Below are 21,178 nucleotides of genomic sequence, written 5' to 3' on the forward strand. Positions count from 1 at the left end.
CCTGGGTGACGGGGACAAGTCCTCACAGCCCTGCTTTCATCCATGTGTCATAGGATTGCTTTCAGCACCCTGCTGATCAGTGTGGAACATTTCCAACTTCATTTTTTTATGACCCCCTCCCTGAAATAGAAACAGTTGAATTATTTTCTAGTTTGGCCAGGGAAGCAGAGAATCACAGTGAAATATTTGTGTCGTAGGCAGGGTTACTCATTTAAAAAAATTTTATTTATTCATGAGAGACACACACAGAGAGAGGCAGAGACACAGACAGAGGGAGAAGCAGGCTCCCTGCAGGGAGCCCAACGTGGGACTCGATCCCGGGACCGCAGGATCACGCCCTGAGCTAAAGGCAGACGCTCAACCACTGAGCCACCCGGGCATCCCAGGGCTACTCATTTTTATTGCAATAAGTCTTTCCATTCATAGCCACTTGACCATGTTCTCATGAGTCCCATTGGGGCTGATGCCTTGCACCAGCCCCAATGGTGGGCAGGTGCCTACACCTCTGGATAAGCTGTGTTCTGATTTTCCAGCTTTGCCTAAACTTAAGCAGACCTTAACTTGCTCAAGTTTTGATACCTTTTTTTGTTCTAAACTATCGAGGAAAGTCTGATGAATTTAAGAATTTAAGAATTGCTTCTTTAAGAATTGCTTCTCTCTCCACTTTAAGAGAATTTGCTTTAAGAATTGCTTCTCTCTTCACTTCCCTTTGTCTTGTGTGTTAAGGAATTCGCTGTTTGATATGGTGACTTTGGTCTGCTGCTAGTTGGAAGATATCACTCTTTCACCACAGCACCATTTTGTTCTTTTTGTGCGAGGTGAGGCTGGGGTTCACAGTCCCATCTGATGCTACGTCCACTGTATTTTCTCTCTGTACCATCCTCCTTCCGAACAGAATGTGTATAAACTCGAAATTTCTTCCTTCAGCATCTTTGTTATTGCAACCTACCATATTGCTGAGTTAAATTTCTTTCTTCTCTTTCTCCTTCTTCAGTATTTACACTTGGGCTTAATTTGTTTGCTTTCTCCAGACTTAGATTGTGCCCGAAAACAACTTTATTGAGTCTCACTGCTCAGATCGGTGATACCTGAATTTTAGAGCACCCAAGGAGAGTCATCATGGGTATTCTTGAGATGGATTCTGGAGACTTTGAATAGCCTATCTAGTAGCCAGCCTCCTCCTCGCCCCTGAGACAGAGGGGAGAGTGTGTGGGCATGAGGAGATGAGGACGATGTCCTATCCCATGCCTGCCTGGTCTTCTGGAGTGTCTAGGTGTCTTGTTTTCCTGATGGGGAAGGGAATGGGAGAGGTGGACTTCCAGGCCAGGAGACAGGTCCTACAGGGGACCTCTGCTTGAGACAGAGATGAGCTCCCTATTTTGCTGTGGAGTCTAAATCCTACAGTGGGTGCTTTAGGAGTTGCTGCAGGGGTGTCCGTTGAGCAAGCATTATTTCAGAATTAGACCCTGTTTTTCCTTTTCTTAGATTCCCATAGGTAATGAGAATTTTTTGTTTTTTTATTTTTCTTTGCACAGTCAAGCATGCTGCTTTTATGAATGAAGAGCATATACGTGAATGTGCTTATCAGTGTTTGGCTGGGTTTAGCACAGCTGATTTATTCTAAGATTCACATAGTGAAGTTGTTGAATTGATAGGGAATTGAGGGAAGATCTAAGTGGAAAGCTTCAAAGTCTGTTATCCAGCAAAAAAGAGGTCTTTGTCCATTTAAGCATCTGACAACTGGGTTGTCTGTAAGTTATGCCAAGGATATTTTTAGAATTCAGGATTTCATCTTAAGGCTCCAATTATTTTGATTCCCCAACAGACTCTAAAGGGTACAAGAACAGTAAGGCGGGGAAAAAGAGAAAATTTCTGCAGAGAAACCCAACTGAATCTTACTATGGTAATTAATTGGCAGAAAATCAATAATTCAGTGAGAAGTCTCTCAGCCAGTGGTGGCAGAAGATAGTGCAGTGGATATTAGTGAATTTGGGAGAATGTACAAGTTTCGGTGAGCTAATTGGATGAATTTACATATGGTGTTACTGTAGTGTCACACAAGACTAGTCATTTGGGAAATTTATAGGAGATTAATGGAGACCGAAATGTTTAAGTACTTTAACCATTTGTTCTTTAAAGAGAATAAATGTATATCTGGCTTCATGAATTAAGATGGACCTGCTTTTTGCATTGTCACCTGATGAATAAGAAATGTTAATTTACTTGCTTTATTTCTCGAATTTGTTTCCCTGTGAGAGTTGCTGTCTAAATGTTCCTTTGTAGGATGGTGATTCTTGAATGTTTTAGTCTTGGGACTTTTGTACACTCTTAAAAATTATTGAAGACTCCAGAGAGCTTTGTTTATGTGGTTATATCTATTAATTTTTATCATGTTAGAAATAAAAACCAAGAGGTTTTTTTAAGTTATGAAATTAAAAATGAGTTCATGTTAACATAAATACTATTTTTTATCAAAAGTTACCATTTCCCAACCCAAAGAAATGTTATTAAGTAGTGTTTTTAATTTTTTTATACCTTTTTATAAAACTGCCTTTAATATCTGATGTAATGGAAGATGGCGGGGTTCTCATCTTTGCATCTGCATCCATTCTGATGTGATATGTTGTTCTGGTTACCATGTGTGATGAAAATCCAGCCTCCCACAGATATGTGGTTGAGAAGAATGTGAGAACTGGAGTGTTCTAATTTGTTTTTAGACATTTGTGGATCTTCTTCTTTGATACTATGCTAAACCAGTGGTGGTTTCTTAAAGGTTGGTTGAGATGTGGATTAAAACCCTGTTCTGTGTATGGTTTTGAACATCATGCATTGGTCATCTGGGAAACCTCCCCAAGTGTTGATACATTTTATCTTGCAATTAAAAATAATTGTGCCACCAATTAGAAGAACCTTTAAATATAGGGAAGTTGTCACCTTCACAGTGCATGTGGATGTATACGTTTTCAAAAAGGCTAAGTTTTGCACAGAGGCTGGGATCTCATTAGTTTATCGGCTGTTTTCTTTGAAAGTAGACCCATATCGTCCCTTCCCTGTAAGGTGTCTACTACGTAACTATGTCTGAAGAGCCATAATTTGTGTACAAGGTGATGTTCTGTGATGCAATGCTGCCCTGGCCCTTGTAGGTCTGTTGCCTGTTCCATGGAGGTCCCTGTCACCTGCTGTGGAGAACCACTCCAGCAATCAAAATTGCAAGTCGATGTTAGCTTAAGAAAACCAGTGTTTTCCCCAATTACAGGTGCCCAGTGTAAAGGGCAGCATTGCATCAGTTGTGAAATTGATTCCACTGTTCATGATAATGTGTCATTCAGTCAGGTTTTCCTCATGCTTTGCATCGTGACTGGGGGATTTGGCAGTTGATTTTGTTTTGTATGTATGAAGCATCAGACGGGAGTTCTTTTTTGGGTGGCTCCAGAAGAGAAAGGCCTTTGTGCCTAGAGGAATACTTAGTCATTTCTTTCATTGCTTTTTCTTGTTCTTCCTAAACAGATGTTTATCTGGGTGGTAGAGAGGACAGATTTATACTTTGTGGGTTAGAACTTCATTTTTGTTTTTGTTGGTGTTTTTATAAATTAAGTCATTCAGGTTGGTTGGTTACTTGTGCATTGATATTTTGCCCTGTTTTATTTTTCTCTTGAGTTTTCTGATTTTGTGTGATGATACAAAGGACTCTTCCTGTGAGTGTGGAACACTTAGGCTGGAGTTAGTACCTTTGAGCCTGTTGAGAGGAGGCCAGGTTTCCTTCAACTGCTCTTCCATTAGGAATCCCCAGTTGTAGAGGCATTCTGGAGATGATGTACTGGTCTGGATAAAATGAAAATGTCTGGTAAGATATTAATAAATACTTTATTGGTGTTTTGCTTTTACGTGGGAGTTTTCTGGAATAGCTGATGAAGCCAAGCTAAGTATATTATCTTCTTTTCATGTTGGCCTTTTGTTTTGAAATGCCATTCCAACTCTGTTCTCTAGTTTTCTTTTTATCACTGGTATTGTTTTTATAGATTAAAGGTACCACCTTTTCCAGTTTTGCTCATCATGCTTTCCTAACTTGGAGCCAGTGAAATCTTTTCATTCAGTTCATCAGGCATTTATGGAGTGTTTGCAAGTCAGTAGCGGTATTATTACCAACCTGCATCTTTGTTTTTCGTCATTTCTGGAAGGCCTATGATTTGCATGTTCAGTATCAGCACACCTTCACTTCCTCTTCACTCTGCTTTTTACCCTTGTTAGGTTAATTAAGATTAAGAGAACTTTGTGATGGAAAAAGACTCTTCTAGACTCCCTTTCTTCCTCCTTTGTTCTCTGTGTTTTCATTGCTGTACTTTACTCTTGTGTGTGTGCACACAGCTACAGGTGTCAAGCTGTGGGCTCCTTCTTGGGAGTGGGAAGACTATTGGGAGGACAAGAGAGGACATTACAGGAGATGATTATTCTTTCCATTGTTTCGAAGTTCCTAACCTTTGGTCCGTCTCATTTTTGCCCCTGACTTAAGAGACTGGATCTCTTCATCTGTGCTTGTGTGATGAGGCTAGTGGTGTTTTGCCATGATAGGGTGACCACTTCCAGAGAGGAGGTTGTAAAATATCTTCTTTCACTGATGACCATGGGGTGCTTAGCTCGAAAATAAGCAGTAGCTTCTAGACTAGGATGCTGACTGTATTTATAGAACTGTCACCTAAAGGTCTAATATATTGGTACTGAGAAAACTGATGGAAGGCACATTTTCTTGAATAACCTAAATAGCTGATAACCTAAATGGATGGATAAAGGTTATTTTCTCTTCCTGAATTTCAAATGGCTTATTTGTATCTTTCCCTCACTTTGTGGATCAGTTACAGAAGTTAGCTTCACCTTTTCTACATTTATATATATAAAATAAAGATCTGGATTTCAGTTGAGTAGATACGCAATGTTTAAAATCTGAAGAAAGTGAAGTAATGGGGTTGAAATGAAATACCACTTACTATTTAGTAAATGATTGATACATATTAGCTGGGATACTTCCCCCCATCTTCCCCTTCAAAGGAGATAGCATAGTTATTTTGTAACTCTGCACTGTCAGATTTCTTTCTTCTGTTCTGGATGTGGTCAAGCCTACAATAGATAAATCCATACCAGTACACTTTCTCTTTCTCATTTTTGTTGTCTGGTTTACCTGGCTTATCATAGATTTTCATTTTGCATTTTTTGTAAGTGATATATAAGGATGACTCAAGAAATGCCTCTGGTCACGGGCTCTGTCCGTTTCAGTGTCAGAAAATAGAGATAGCATTACTAGCAAGGCTTTAGTTGGGGTATTTTACCTTTTATGGTAGTCATCTGTGTGGATTTAGGCTTTTCAGGTTTATTATGGTTGCTATTAGCAGCTCTCCTTAAAATAGGGAATCTACTTAAATTTGTGAAGTATGTTTCAAACTTTCTTTTCTTGATTGACTTAATGAACAGGGTTTCAAGTATATAATAGAGGATCCCCCAGTCTTAAAACCATAACATTGTTGCATTAGAACTTTGTTCAACCTGTAGAGAGTGTAGGATACCACAGGTTTCTGAATCTGTGCCAATGGATCATGGGTGCTCCTAAGGTTGAATCAGTCTTCAGCTCTTATAACAAACCACCACATTAAGGAATGATACTTTCTTATTTGTTAAATTTTGCTTGTCCTCATGCAGATGATAAAGCAAACTGGTGAGTGGAAGGACACATATCAACTGTGTGGCAAGTTCAACATCCTTTTTTTTTTTTTTTTTTCTTTCCCTCTCCTGGATAGGTCAGCTAGTGGTGATGCATGTGAGTTCACCACACACATCTTTCTGCTAATAAAAATGTTCCCAGTTTTCATACTAAAATTATATTCACTATTCATCATGTGTTACACAGTGGGTAGAAGAGGGGGGTGGGTGTTCACTGAACAATATTAGACTTTTTTACTGCTCTATCCTCTACTGAAGCAAGTCTGAAAACCACTATGTGGGTGTGTGAGCAAGCATGGCAGGACAAGAAGCTGGGAAGAGTCGATTGGAGAGACTGCCAGTGCTTGGTTGCCTTGGTTGCAAGTTTGGACTTTGTGGTCACTGAGGAATAGTTAAAGGTTTCTAGCTTAATTTAGCAAGGATGTACTGGTTCCCAGGAGTCATTCTTATCTCATTTGTGGGAAATAGTGAGGGAACCCAGAGTGTTTTCTACACCACATCAAGGACATCTCAACAGTGACAGAAATTTAGTTATTTACTCGGAGGAGTTCAAAGAAAAATTAACAAAATAAGTTTATGGAAAGGGCTACAGACTTAGAATGAACAGTGACATCATCACCAGCCAAGGTTTCCGAATACAAGATGCTTGCCTGCTTAGGATGATGCATTCCACCAACTGTGTATTGATGACCTTTAAGCCTCAGGCCTCTGCTCATGAAGAATTCCCAACTGAGGGCGGCAGACATCTATAAATAAATCATCATCTTTGGGACTGACCGAAAAATATCAGAACAAAAGGTATAAGGATTGGTCTCTGGGGTTAGCAGAGTGCAAGAGACACTGTCTGTCTAGGAAGCTTTTCTTTAAAACTTTTTTCAACTGGAAATGTCTGAGAAAGTTTTGTCGGAGTGAAGGCCTTTCTCTGAGACTGTGAAGGATGACAGTATTTCAGGTGATGGGAACTGTAGCGCTTATTTATTTGGGAAAGATCCTATGGATATCATGACTAAGGCTGTCTTGGGGAATTAGTTGAAGGCTGTTTTGAAATTGAAGTCCTACACAACACTGTTTTGCATAGGTAATTCATCTGGACTGTTGGTTATGAATCACAAAAACTTTTTTTAAGCAAAAAAGGAAAGATAATTCTCAGGTAACTGAAGCATCTAGAAGTAGCGTGTTTTAGACGTTATTGGGTCCAGGGGTCTCACATGGCCACAGAAACTCTTCCTCTCTATCTTGACTGTGCTTTGCAGAGTCCTTCAGCTCAGCCATCAGCAAGATGGTGGCCATTCATCAGAGCTCACCTCCTCCTAGCTTAGCCCTTGTAGCCAAAGCCCCCTGTGCTGTCCAGGGGAGATGTAGACAACTGTGCTTTGGTTCTGGACATGGAACTAGGCACCTGTGAGGGTGAGGGGAGGCTGTGCCCCCAATGGCCCCGTGGCCAGCATTCTGTAGGGGACAGGGAAGGGTCTTCACAAGAGGCAGAAGAGGGGAGTGTGGGCCAGGCGTGCTGGGCAGGCAGACCCTGCAGCTGCCATGGCTCATGGCAGCAAGAAGAGAGCATGTGCAGGGAGATCAGACCTGTTAGCTGAGGTACAGAGCACGCGTGGAAGGGGAGGCTTGGCAGGAAGGATGCAAACTGCTTTTTGCATGGTGAGTTAGAGATGGTGGAGGGGCATTGATGTGGCAGCTAGCTATTTGGGCACAAGAGAAACGATAAAGCTAGCATGGTCCCAAAGTAAGTGATCGATCATAGAGATAGGCATGGCATAAGCATGGATAGGCATGGAATGAGCTTACCCTAGCTCACAGAGGAGGATCCTATGTTAGGGCTGGATCACATGAAATTACTGCTTCTACAGGTAAAAAATGGCAGTGCAGCGGCAATTTCTTATCATTCAGCCTGTTCTGTGGGAATCACATTTAGAAGTGCCTGTGTTCTTTCTTTCAGCAGATGGTACTGTGTTCTCCATACTGTGCTGGTCTCCCATGTTCTCATTCTCTGCGGCTTTCAAGTCTCCACAGAGAGCCAGTCTTTTTTCCCTTCCTCTCCCTCTCTTTTCCCTCTTCCCCCTTTCCCTTCATCCCTTTCCTCTTCCTTCTTTCTTGGGAAAATATTAACTGGGTGCTTTTGAAGTGCAGAACATAGTGCTTCGTGCTGGATCTGTAGTGTGAACCTTGTCCCGAGCCTCCTGGATTCTAGAGTCTTGACATGAGCAGAGTGTAGGAGGGCTGATGGGATGCCCTGTGAGCTGTGGTGTTATAGGGCTGATGAACACTTATGAGGTACTGGTGCTGTAGGGTTCGTGGGATGCTGTATGTGGTATGGCATTGCAGGGGCTGATGGAATGCTCTAAAAGCTGTGGGGAGGCATCCAAGTTCTAGATTCTTTTTGATTCACCCTGGGCCAGGGATGGGTGGGGGGGGGGCTACTGGAAACTCCAATAGCTTTGTACTGTGCTGACAGATATGAGAGGATGGGACTCTCCCTGCTACTTCTCACACCTTTGTCATGGTTCAAATACTCCAATTTTCCCTGCTGTAGAAAACTTTTTCTTCCCTATCTCTCTTCCTGGGTAACATTTGGCCTCTTCCTCCCTGATGCCCCAACAGTACCCCATTAGAGATTTCAGCCATTACATCCCATTGATGCTCTGTTCCATTTACTTGTGTTAAAGCTGGCTCCCCCCATTAGACAGTAAACTTTAGCAGACAAGAACCATGTCTTAATATGGATGTCATTTAGTAAAGTGTTTGGATGCTAGAGGTGCTAAGTAAATATTTATCAAGTGTTAAAATAACTTTGAAGGGGCTCTATTTGCAGAACCCCTCTTATTTCTACCTGACTTAAAAAGAATGCCAGTGTGTGTGTCTATATATACACACACACTACATATATTCTCTTTCTCTACACACACACACACACACACACACACACACAAAGGAATATTATTCAGCTGTAAACAAGAGGAAATCCTGCTATATGTGACAAGGATAAAGTTATCAGGATGTTATACTAAGTGAAATAAACTAGTCACAGTAGGAGAATGCTCCATGATTCTACTTAACATGAAGTATCTAAAAATAATCAGACCCATGGGAACGGAGAGTGGAGTGGTGATTCCCAGGGACTGGGCAGGGGGCAAATGGAGAGTTGCCTGCCGTTCAAAAAGGTATAAAGTTGCTTTTATATAAGATGGATAATTTCTAGAGATCTGCTGTGTGTGCAACACTGTGCCTATTAAGTTAATAATACTGTATTGTGCTCTTAGTCATTTGTTAAGAGGATAAATCTTGTGATAAATGTTCTTACTGTAATTTAAATATATATATATAGCAGCCACCAAAACTCCCCCAGAATCCCCCCCCCAGTGACGTACTGTGTCACGCCACACTGAAATCAAAAGGAAGTGTCTGCAGTGAAACCACATGACTATCTATGTTGAGAGTTTTACGTTGTGCTGACCTGATTCATAACGAAAACACTCTTTAGAGTAGTTGGTCATTTGCTTGAGGCTTGAGCTGACATCTTGTCTGTGATTTAGACATCTGCATAAAAACAGACCTTTGAATACACTAGAAACAGTTAACAGACCCTTCGTCTCTGTGTGTCTATGTGCAACTGGTTGAGTTAGTAAAGCCTGATGACTAGTGCTGGTGAGCGGTCAGTGCTGTTGAACACTGGGCGGGACAGGTATACTGCTTTCCAGAATGCATTTCCTGGAGCAGATGGTGTTCATCTGCAGAATCCTCTGTGATCCCAGACTCTCTCTAGGAGTTGACTGGCTGTTTGAATCTGGTGCCAATTCTGTATTAGGTTATATGCTTCTAGAAGCCCTGTCTCCTGAGGTGTGGATATCCTTGTGGAGTAGGTGAGGGCTGGGTTAGGATTCCAGCTGTGCACCCCTGGGCCCAATAATGATGCATGGGATGTGGTTCCTAGATTTGGTGCAGGAACTGTGGCCAGCCTGTTGGCCCAGAATGTTGGGCTGTGGTGGGGTGGAGAGGCAGGGTGGGTCGGGGGAGACAGGCAGGTATTTCTCATGTATGTTGCCTGAGTTCACAGAAAATTAGTGCTTAGGACTTAGCCTCTTGGAAACCTGTCATTATTTTGAAAGGCCTTTTTAGTTTTAAAATAAATCACAAAAACTAGCCTTTTTCTGATGCTTTTCTTGAATACTAGCGAGCCTACCCTAACACTGGAGAAATAATGACTTTGAGCTGGATGGAATATTTTTATTCTTCTTGGTGGAAAGTAAATATTTGCCTTCACTCTCTCAGAACCCTGTGTCACTGGGAAAGCAGCTGAAGAACCTGCTGGTGGGAACAAAGGGCCAGGCCTCTCTTTGCCTGCAAATCTGGCTTTCTGGCTGAGCTCCCTATTGAAGTGTGAGTCGCCTCCTCTCAGCCGTGGACTGGGGAACAGGAGAGCGTCTTGCCTTTCCCTGACCCGCTCTCTGCAAGACGGCCCACAGTCCCAAGTTTGGCTGTTTGAGAGGACTATGGTCCACTGAAAGCTTACTCATTTTCTCCTCTAAAGTGAAAACAAGGCAAAAGACAATAGCCAGTTAGTTGCCTCATCTAAACCACCTGCTTCGTAGGAAATGAAGGAGGCCCTTAGTGCCACTTGGAGGATTTGTAGTCTCCTTTCCTGTCAGTAAACAAAGGCAGTGAGTTAAAAGAGTGGGGCATAGATTGTTTACAGGATGTTTGCTGTATCAAAGGAAGGAAAAGCACCTCTTACGGAGTTGTGTTCATTGTGTAGGGGATATTACAACATCATTTAAAGGGTCTCTGCTGGAGAAGAGAAATTAACCATAAAATATTTAGTTGTGAAACACAAACTGTTTAATCAATAGGACTTTTAAAGACTTACTTCATAAATTAAAGTTGAGGGCTTTATAATGTATCAGCATTAAAAAAATGTAGAAAACCAGAAAGCCTCTTGAGAGGAAAAAAAAATAGGTTCCTAAAACTTTGAAAAATATCGATACTTTAGAGGACTTACATTTTTTTTTTTGGTACAAGTTCATGCTTTGTGTGCAAGCAACATTTATCATTTAAGTATGGTTGTGTCTCCTATGTAGGCCTTTCCAGGTTGCCTTTTGGCGCTGTGTCTGAGTCCCTGAGGCTCTTTTTCAGGCATTCCTATCTCAGGAGCTGGAAACTGAGAGGTGTCAGTGAACATGACCGAGTGGATGAATGCTTGGTTGGATTTAATAAACTAGTGAAGATTGAAACAAGGATGTGAGATAAGATGCCCAATAACATAGTCTTTTTCTAATTACTTAATGTTGGGAAATCTTTTTGATAAATACTTTGGTGTTTTTTTTTTTTGTGTGTGTGTGTGTGTGTTAAACTATACATAACATAAATTTTACTATTTTTCAGTGTGTAGTTCAGTAGCTACCGTATATTCATATTGTTGTGCAACCATCTGTCTCTAGAGATTTTTCATCATCCCAAACAGAGGCTTTTTTCTCAGTAAACACTAACTCCCCATTCCCCTGCCCCTGGCAGCCACCACTCTACTTCCTGTCTCTGTGAAGCTGGTTATTGTATGTACCTCCTATAAGTGGAATCCTGTAGTATTCATTGTTTTGTGACTGGTTTATTTCATTGAGCATCATGTCCTCAGGGTTCATCCATGTTGTAATATGTGTTGTAATTCCCTAATTTTTAAAGCTAAGTAGTATTCCATCATATAGATTTACCATATTTTGTTTGTCCATTCATTGGTTGATGGACACTTGGGTTACTTACCCCTTTTAGCTATTGTGAATAATGCTGCTGTGAACATGGGTGTGTAGATATCTTTTCACAACCCTGCTTTCAGTCTTCTTGGGTACATATCCAGAAGTGGAATTACTAGATTATATGGTAATTCCATGTTCAGGTTTATTGAGGGATTTGCCATATGATGCTTTAGATTTTTAAGCTTAGAATTGACTATATTGGCTCCATGAGTAAAGTCAATGAGAATTTCCCTCCCTTCCTTTGTAGGTACATTCAATCCTAAATTCAGCTACAGTGAGGGACCAGTAATAGTCACATTTCTTCAACTGTTTGAATACTTCATTAAAATGGAGACAGATTGAGAAAGGTAGGCTTTTTCGAGCCAAGGCCAATGGTAGGTGGCTCTGTAATTGGTGACCGTTTGGATGAGAGGGTCATTGTTAATACTCTGCTGGGACCACAAGCATAAACCCAGTTGTCATGGCACACTCCACTTGTTGGGGTCTGTCTTTTGTAGGGAGTGGAGTGCAGATCTCTGGCAGGAATTAGAGAAGCCATGTTGATGCCATCTCATCCAAGCTGTGCACCTCACACTGTTGTGTGTTGAGTCTGCATTATGTTGAGAAGGAGTGCAGGCCGTGGTGTGCCTGGCTTCAGTTCAGTCAGCAGAAATTCTTCTAATTACTTTTTTTTAGAAATGATGTAGTAAAAGATCATGATTTTAGGAGCCAGGCGGCCTTGAGTTCACACCTTATTCTGGGTGATTCCCTGTGGGCAGATAATCTCTTAGAGTACCAGTCTCTTCATCTGGGAGGCAAAAGAGGTCATTTTTGTGTGTAAGTGATAGTAGTTTTGGAAATAACATGGAAAGTATCTAGTGGAGCGCATGGTACGTAGTCACTGCTGCATATCCAGTATTGTGCACTCCCCTTATTATTGAAAATATATGCATTTTAACAGAATTTAGTACCAAACATAGACACCTAGACTAGCAGTTGTCCAAATGTTGGTCTTAGACCCTCCCCCCCTTGACATCTGTAAAACTTACTGAGGATTTACAGACCCCAGAGAGCTTTTTATTATGTAGCTTATCTCTACTGATGTTTGTGATACCAGGATTAAAATTGAGAAGTTTAAAAATAGTTATTAATTAATGAAACATGGCAGTAAGCCCTTTACCTTTTATCATAAATAACGTGTTTTATGAAAATCACTCTTTTCCAAAACAACAAAATATTAACAAGCAGAATGGCATTGTTTTACATTTTTTTATTTTTTTTTATTTTTTAACTAATTGAATTAAATTTGCCAACATGTAACACAAGTGCTCACCGCATTGTGTGCCCTGCTTAATGCCCACCATCTAGTCACCCCATCCCCCCACTCCCCTCCCCCTCAATTTGTTTCTCAGAGTCAGGAGTCTCTCATGGTTTGTCTACCTCTCTAATATTTCCCCACTCAGGTTCCCCTCCTTCCCTTATGGTCCTCTGCACTGTATTTTGTATTCCACATGAGTGAGACCATATGATCCTTGTCTTTCTCCAATTGGCTGATCACACACAACATAATCCCCTCCAGTTCCATCTCTTTAATACCTGGCTGGAGAGAATACAGCCAGACTCTCAAGTCTTTGTGCTGTGTCGTGCTCCTTGGCCTCAGAAGACTCCGCTGTGCCCCAATGAGAGGAGCACAGGAAAGAGAAATTATGTGTTTTTCTGTGAGAATGGTTTGAACCTGGTAGACCCCTGGAAGGTCCTTGAGACTCTGGGGGCACCCTGGGACCATGCTTTATGAACTGCGGACCAAGAGTTTTTCTGTGAGTCTGAACTGGACCTCTCTCTTCTCTTGTAGGTTCTTGCTCCTGGTCCTGTGAGCTGAAGCCTGCTATTCTCCCTGAGAGGTGAGCCTGCCCCCCAACCACACCCTAAACCTTTGCTTAAAGTTTTAAATTTGGGCTTCTGTGTCCCATGAATGGTGTTTTTAAAAATAGGTTTTGTTTCCCTTGGCTTCGGGATGGCATGTTCTGATTTTTCACTCCACCACATGCATAGGTGAGCATTGCTTTAAAAAGCCATTTGAAAAAAAAAAAAAAAAAAAAAAAAGCCATTTGACTTGGGAATTGCCAAAATTGGGGATTTCAGAAGGGGTGACTAGCAGGTTCCAGTGAGCATGCTCTCAATGTGTTGGAAAGGCTATGAATCTTGGAATTGGTTTGTATCTCTACATGGGGTGCCCCTTAGATTAAAGGGACACAATGTGAATGTAGTATGGTGGGGATACAGGGCTGCACACAGGCTGCCGTCCTGGGTGGTGGGGTGCCCTGCACTGAGTGGCCCTTGTCTTTTCGTTGTCAACATTTAGGTAGTTCCTCCTTATTCTTTTTAATCATGAATTGACTTTCATGTGTAGCTATGCTATAATTTAATCCCTGTTGAAGAATGTTTAGGTACTTGTCAGCGCCTGGCTCTTATTAATAGAATGCTTGTATGTGTATCTATATCTATATAGATACAGATACAGATATATACAACTATTTCTTTAGGATAAATTCCTGGGAATGGAATTACTGGATGAGGGCACTTACACTTAAAATTTTGGCAGAGATTGCTAGATTGCCTTTCAGATAAGTTGTGCCCATGTAGGATTCCATCCATGACTCAGGAGTGAGCCTCTAGCTGGCACCAGCTGTAAGTAATCTCATTATTTGGTTTCTGATTTTTTTTTTAAAGATTTTATTTATTCATGAGAGACAGAGAGAGAGAGAGAGAGAGAATGAGGCAGAGACACAGGCAGAGGGAGAAGCAGGCTCCATGCAGGGAGCCCAACACAGGACTTGATCCCGGGTCTCCAGGATCAGGCCCTGGGTTGAAGGTGGCGCTAAACCACTGAGCCACCCGGGCTGCCCTGGTTTCTGATTTTAATGTAAAAACTCTTTCATTATTTTAATATTGAATTTTTAAAAAAAAAAATAGTATTGACATTAGGTACCTTTATTGGCCACTATTTTTTTTTTTTTTTTTTTTTTTGCCCACTTTGAAATTATTACATGCACTGATATTTTTTGGAAACTTCTTTATTCTGGTTATTAGTCCTTTGTGACATGATAACAAGTATTTTTTTTGATATAAGTATTTCTTGCAAATTCTTGGTTACCATCTGTTTTTTTCTTTTTTAAAACCATTGAGTTGCTTTTGATGTGAACCCAGACGAACTCTTGAAGAGTGTAGTGTGGAGTAATGTCGTGCTGTGTTGTGCTCTGCTGTGGCTGTTCTGTACCAGCTAGGCTTTTTTCCTGAGTTGTAAATCTATTTCAGATGCTATTCTAACATGGGTTATGCTTACAGCCCAGGTAAAGGGGCCATCACGAATCTTTACAGCTCATTAGCTTTGGTTCTTCTATTTTCTCTTGTGCAAGGACCATTATTCTCACATAGATTTTATATGTAAAGAGTACATTGCTTGAAACCTATATATTCTGTAAGAGCCTCAGAACTGAGGAGGTGCTACACTGGTTTAATCACTGACTTGTTGCATAATCTTAGAGGGATGGTTTTACCATTTGGTCTTCTCATTTTCCCATTGGTGAAATTAGGATTTATTTAGCCTTCATGAAGGCTTAGCCGCCTGTTTATCGGAGGATCAGAAGACTTGTTCTGTGGGAGAAATCAATTATTATCATTAAGGGATTAGTAAGAAAAATTTGGGCTGAGCTCCAAATTCTAGTCCTAACAAAGATGAATAGGATTTTCCAGGATAGCTGGTATCATACTGATCTCATGGTGTATATTTCAGCCTTCAGGTTTCTGATAAGAATTAACTCTTTAGACATCTTCTTATTCTTCTTTTTAAAAGATTTTATTTATTTGAGACAGATTAGAGGGCATGAGTGTGTGTGTGTGTGTGGTGTGTGTGTGTGTCAGGAAAGGGGAGAGAGAGAGAGGCAGACTCACCGCTGAGCAGGGAGCCCAATGTGGGGCTTGATCCCAAGACCTTGTGATCCTGACCTGAGCTGAAGACAGATGCTTCACCAACTGAGCCACCCAGGTGCCCCTGTGTTTTCTTATTAGAACGGAGTATCGGTCACCTGGGTGGCTCAGTGGTTGAGTGTCTACCTTTGGCTCAGGTCATGATCCCGGGGTCCTGAGATTGAGTCCCACATCAGACTTCCTGCAGGGAGCCTGCTTCTCCCTCTGCCTATGTCCCTGCCTCTCTCACTGTGCCTCTCATGAATAAATAAATACAATCTTAAAAGAAAGGAGTATCTTATTCCTCCTCCCTGTTCTCAGCTTTACCTTCAACCTTGTGACTTTTAGGAATCAGGATAAGTATTGGCAGGGGGTGCTAGGCTTCCTTTCAATCCTGTCCTTTTTTCTTTTAGGTCAATTATGTAAGGCCAATGATATTCTAAGTCTCTAGTGGACCTCAGAAGGGGCCACAGTTTATCTCGATTTGCTTAGAGTGTACGCAGACTGATACATTTCTCATTGTCCTGCCCAAGTTCTGCAGAGACCTCATACTTCCTTAGATGTCTCTACCTAGGGAAGGACACTGGGGTGGATGCCATTTGCTTACTTCCAGTAGCAGTGTACCTTCCGTTGCCAGGCTCAGGATGTTAAGATTAAGGCTGAACTGTGATGGTGCCTGATCATCTACTTAAGCACTTGGTCACTGGGAAACGTACTGGTCTATTTATAAAATGTTTGGGTGATCTCACACTTCTCCCTTAACTTCATTTTTGCTGCTTATATTCATGGGATAGCACAGACATTTTCCAGATTTTGTTTCAAAATGTTCCATTTTGCATCCCACGGTCAGCCAGGTTTAAAAAGGGTTAGTCACCTCAGACAAAGGATTTTTAAGATCTGAAGAACTCACAGGAGGGAGGCTGTGGATTCTCCCGTTCTATGCATACTGGAAGTGATTTAGTTCAGTGAACATTTATTGGGTAATATCTATTCGTGGAGCACTCTGTTAGGAGCCAAGGGAAACAAGATGATTAAATTTGGCCCTTCCTTTCGAGAGTTTATAATCTGACAGGGAAGAAAGAAGTGTTTACAAATAGTTCTAATAAGAGGTATGATTGGTGTAATCATTAAATATTAGGGAAATACTAGTGAGCTGAGTTGACCATGGATCTCTGCACCCATCAGGTTGGCTGGCATGTCGTAGGCACTTACTACATGTGTTTGAATGGATGAACACATACGTTTTAGTGCACTTTATTCATAGCACAAAAACGTGTGGAAATAGATGATATGATGAATTTGTGTCTGATCATATAGGGTATGAGAATTTGGTGAGGTCATCCTGTATAGGGCAGGCTGAGCAAGATCTTCATGGAGCCATCCTTTCTCCTCCTGCACTGGGGACAGTCCTGCTGATTGTTCCCCTTCCTTCTCCTTCTCCTCCCAAGGCTGGGAGGACTCTCTGGAGCCCATCACTTGAGCAAAGTAGGATTTGGTGCTTAATGTGATAGATACAGGGCTCTGGTTTCTTCTGGACTGATTGATGCCAGTCACACTTAAAACAGCTTTTTACTTGGGATTATTTTTCTTTCTTTCTTTTTGTTTTGTGAATCATCATTTTACTTTGTTTTTTACAAACCTATCATTTATTATGGTAGGGATTATTTTCTTTTTTTCGGGGGGGATTATTTTTCTTAACTCACAGTTAAGATACACTTTTCGTGATAGCTAGGGATTTCTTTTCCTTTTCTTTTTCCAATTTCTTTTGCCATTAGGTTCTGTGTAGTCAAATAAATGACAATGTGCTTTGTGTCCATTATATTACAAATGATTTTTCCCAAAATGTAACCCTGATCAATGTAATCGCATGAAAGGGACTTTATGATAGAATGTGGCAGACAGTTTCATCTGCAGTATATTTGCAGGCCATATTCTCCTCTTCTCAGTAATTATTCTAGTACATTATTGCAATTATTTATTTAATGTTACCACTATGTGGTAGATATTATTTTAGTACCTCACCTATCCCATTTAATCTCCCAGGAGTTCTCTGAAGTAGGTGTTACTATCCACATTTTAAAGACCAGGAAGCTGGGGCCCGGGGAGGTCAAATGATGTGCTCAGGGTTAGTCAGCTAGTCAGTTACAGATCTGGGGGGAGGTGGGCCCTCAGACCTCATTCTTTGGAAATGCCCCAAAGGCAGGTGCCTTTTGGAGAAGGCTATACCATCTGTTTAGCCTCATCTTACAGAGATTTCAAGATGGGGTCTTATTTTCTGAGAAGAATCAACAAGGAGAATTGGTACAATTACACTGATACCGTATATCTATCATTCACAAAGATAAACATTTGATGTTGTGTGAGACCAAATAGAATCCTAGCAAAACCTCAATGTGTATAAGAATCATCAGAAACAAATCATTGTATGTTCTGATTCTCAGATAAATGTTGAAGGAGTGACCTGACCATGGCCCCAGCACCCACTTGAAGTAGCAAGCCTCTCAAAACTCACTTAACCCTTGAGCGTCATGAAAGCTGGACCTTTTCCTGGTTGGTTGAATCTTTACCTCAAGTGGCTGCTTAGTTCCGTATGACCTCTGAAAGGTGAATGGGATGAATAGTAAAGTCAGTATATTAGGAATTCCATTTTAAAATGTTTACAGTGCGATGTCCAGCTTTGCAAAAGTCTTCTGGAGAGTTATTATTTGGGAAACATTTGAAGTCTCATATTATAAAGACATAATTCTGAATGCTCCCTTACTGAAAAGCCACTAATGTGCTTCTTAGTTCATGAACCTGAATGCCAGCAGGGCTCTTGCACAAAACGCATTGTAAGTTGGTAACTTACATCTCAGCATGTTGTATTTTCTTTCCTTTGTTTGTTTTTATTAAACATTTCTCTGGAGGAAATATGGGTGGAAGATTTTATAAAGGAAGCTAATGAGGAACAATGGATAATGTTAAGACTTTCTAAAGTTAAAATAACTGTTTTTCCTCGAGAGAAGCAATTCTATGGTAATTAGCCATGTGTCTGATAGAGGTGGAGACGATCCATCACGTACTGGGTGTCTTTCCAAACTTAGACCGTCCTTATACCTCCCACGTTTCTGCGGTCTGGGATGTTGTAGGATCTGAGGTCTTCTGGTCCCCTCCACACCTTGAGGCACAAGTGACATGAAGTCATGGCAGTCATTGCTTGTATAAGGCAGTTTATTTGGAGTCTACATGTGCAGTGAAACACGCTGTTTTTATATTTAATTACTTAACAATTGTGAACATGTTTCTGAGATCAGATTCTTTGATTTTCTCTTACACTCAATATAGTGATAATAGTAGCCAGCACCTGTGGGCACTTTTCTATTCTAAGGCTTGTTGTAAGCCCTTGGCAGGTATGTTCTCCTTAAACATGAATGGCTCCCGTGACTGTCTACCCTGCCCTGTGGACATAGGTGCTCCAAGGACAGAGATGCCCAGGGCACTTGCATGTAAGCACCTGGCTCTTAGCCTGAGTCTGTGCTGACTCCCATGGATTTGCACAAAAACATCTGGCAAATGAGCTTGTGCAAATAGTATGAGTTAGTGACAAGAAGGCAAAAGAACCTTTATTTTAAATTTGGTCAGTGACAGAGTTTGCCACCCAGGTTGTCAGATTATTAGCTTAATGTCACCTGGGCAATTTCCTTAATCTTTTATGTGGCCAGTTTCGATATTGGCTAAAAGGATACAATAATCTGTTGTAAGATTTTAATCTGAATTCAGCGAGACAGTGCTTATTACAACTGATCTGTTGTTTTATTTATCTCCCTTCAATTTTATCTGAAAAACCAACTGAAATCTGTTGGTAAGACACTATTATTTCTTCTCCCATCTTGGCTTCATCTTGTCTCCGCCATAAAAATCCATGGTAGAGTCTCTTTTTTGTAAATATAATGAGAGAAGGAAAAGTAAACAGTAAGTTCAAATTGGGGATTAAGTATTATTAAAACTGAGGTTGTGATTTTTTACTCTTATGATCTTATCTGACTATTTCATAGTAGCCCATTGTAAGTTGACTTTTGTTCTTTCCAGGAATGGTGTCTAGGAATGTAGTACTGGTGGCATCTTGGTGACCGGACCTTTGCAAGTGGAGTGCCTCATGCTTACCCTTTCCCAGCTGGCTTATCTTGCCTGCCTCTGACCTGGGCTGTGGACTTAACTTGGCCTAAAAGCCTTTGTTGTTGTAAGCAGTGGTTTTCACTCTTTGCTACCCATCCGAATCACCTAGGAAGCTTTTCAGAATACCAGGGCCTGATTTCTAAAACTGATATTTAGCAACTGATTTGTGACTGAATTTCCCAGCTCTTTTTGAGCCTTCCCAGCTGATGTTGATAAGCAGGGGAGACGGAAAATTTTGCATTAGTTTAGGGGAGACCTGGAAGGTCTATATTCCTTTGTTACCATCGTGTCATTAGCACTGTCAGTCATGTCTGTTTTGGTGAGGTGAATGCAATCTCTTGAAAGTAGCCATGAGTACTGTAGAATCTAGAATCCTGTAGAATCTGTGCCCTCTTGTCCACCCCCTCACCTCGGTCTCTCCCGTCTAGGTTGGAATGGTTCAGTGGGTCCCTGGGTATTCAGACAAGGTCGGGAACCCAGAGGGATCCATGGAGGGGGCGACCGCAGGGGCTTCTGTGCTGCCCACAAGTATGTTTGTTGTTCTTTGCCATTCCTTTGTCTGTTGTTTGGCAGTTGAGTATATAGGAATTATTCCTCGGTGTGATCTGCCTGTTGAACCATACTATTTTTAGGCACTAATCCACACAATAGGTTTATAAAAAGGCTATTGAACCTTTTGAGGCTCTGCTGGATTTGGTCTGACAAGGACTGAGTTACAAGTAGGCTTTCCCGCCTCACAGTTCAGGCGTGTAGCATTTTTGTTTGTTTCTTCTTTATAAAGAGTCTGAATAGCCTAAAAATGCAGAGGCTTGGCGATCTGTCAGGTGATGCCAGATGTGTACCTACCTCTAATCTGGTGTACCAGCTCTCCAGACACATCGCTTCACAGGTCTTTGTTCGGTTGCTAATTTTTATTTCTTCTCCTTTTCCTCTTAAAATGCACTGAAATGTGCATATTTTATAGTGCTGGGTGGGGAATGAACACGTGAAACATTTTCTTGTTCTAGAATCTCTGCTCTCTGTTTAAAAAGATGTGCTTTCCTTCCCCTTGGGGGGATACCATTGTCTGGTTCTGCTTATCAAAAGGATTAAACAGATAAAACCCATACCATTTAAATGTTAGTTTAAACTTGTTTTTAAAACAGCCATCAGAACTTGCTGGGTTCTAATCCATTGTCAGAAATATGCATCAATCCATTAGGAGGCAGAAACATGAGGTTCCTCATAGTTGTAATGGAAAAACAATCTCTCATTGTAAAATAATGTGATGTCCTTAAAGTGTCCGCATAATAGATTAGATATTATTTATAATTCTTGTCTTCCTTTATTGTTTCTCCTGTCATTAAAATGTCATAATGAGCAGTATATTAGAATCACTGCTGTATAGCTTTCACTTTTTAGAGTATGCATCTTCATAAAGATCATACCCAAACTAATTCACAACCAGGCAATTAGCCAAGTGTAAAGATTTTCTTTGGCAGTGCTTAGTGAGGGGATAGACTCTGAGCCATCTTGGATGACTTTTAGGCTTAATACCCATGGGTTTTAACTCCTCCTTTCTGCTCGTGTTACAAATTAATGATTCTCCTTGCTGTTGGGAATTCATGTCACTC

General features: G+C 41.0%; 1 protein-coding gene across 7 annotated transcripts in view; it reads left to right on the forward strand.

The window, feature by feature from the left end:
- The window catches only part of SIPA1L2 (signal induced proliferation associated 1 like 2), a 212,729-nt gene that overhangs the window by 32,669 nt on the left and 158,882 nt on the right, over positions 1–21,178 (forward strand). For 6 of the 7 annotated variants that reach the window (XM_072823065.1, XM_072823066.1, XM_072823060.1 and 3 more), the window contains exon 2: positions 13,297–13,345. The gene's annotated coding sequence lies outside the window, so the exon portion shown is untranslated. Of the gene's footprint in view, positions 1–13,296; positions 13,346–17,851; positions 17,961–21,178 lie in introns of all 7 variants that reach the window. The other variant, XM_072823061.1, reaches the window with a different exon arrangement.

Source organism: Canis lupus, chromosome 4, assembly GCF_048164855.1.
Source record: "Canis lupus baileyi chromosome 4, mCanLup2.hap1, whole genome shotgun sequence".
Taxonomy (NCBI): Eukaryota; Metazoa; Chordata; class Mammalia; order Carnivora; family Canidae; genus Canis; species Canis lupus.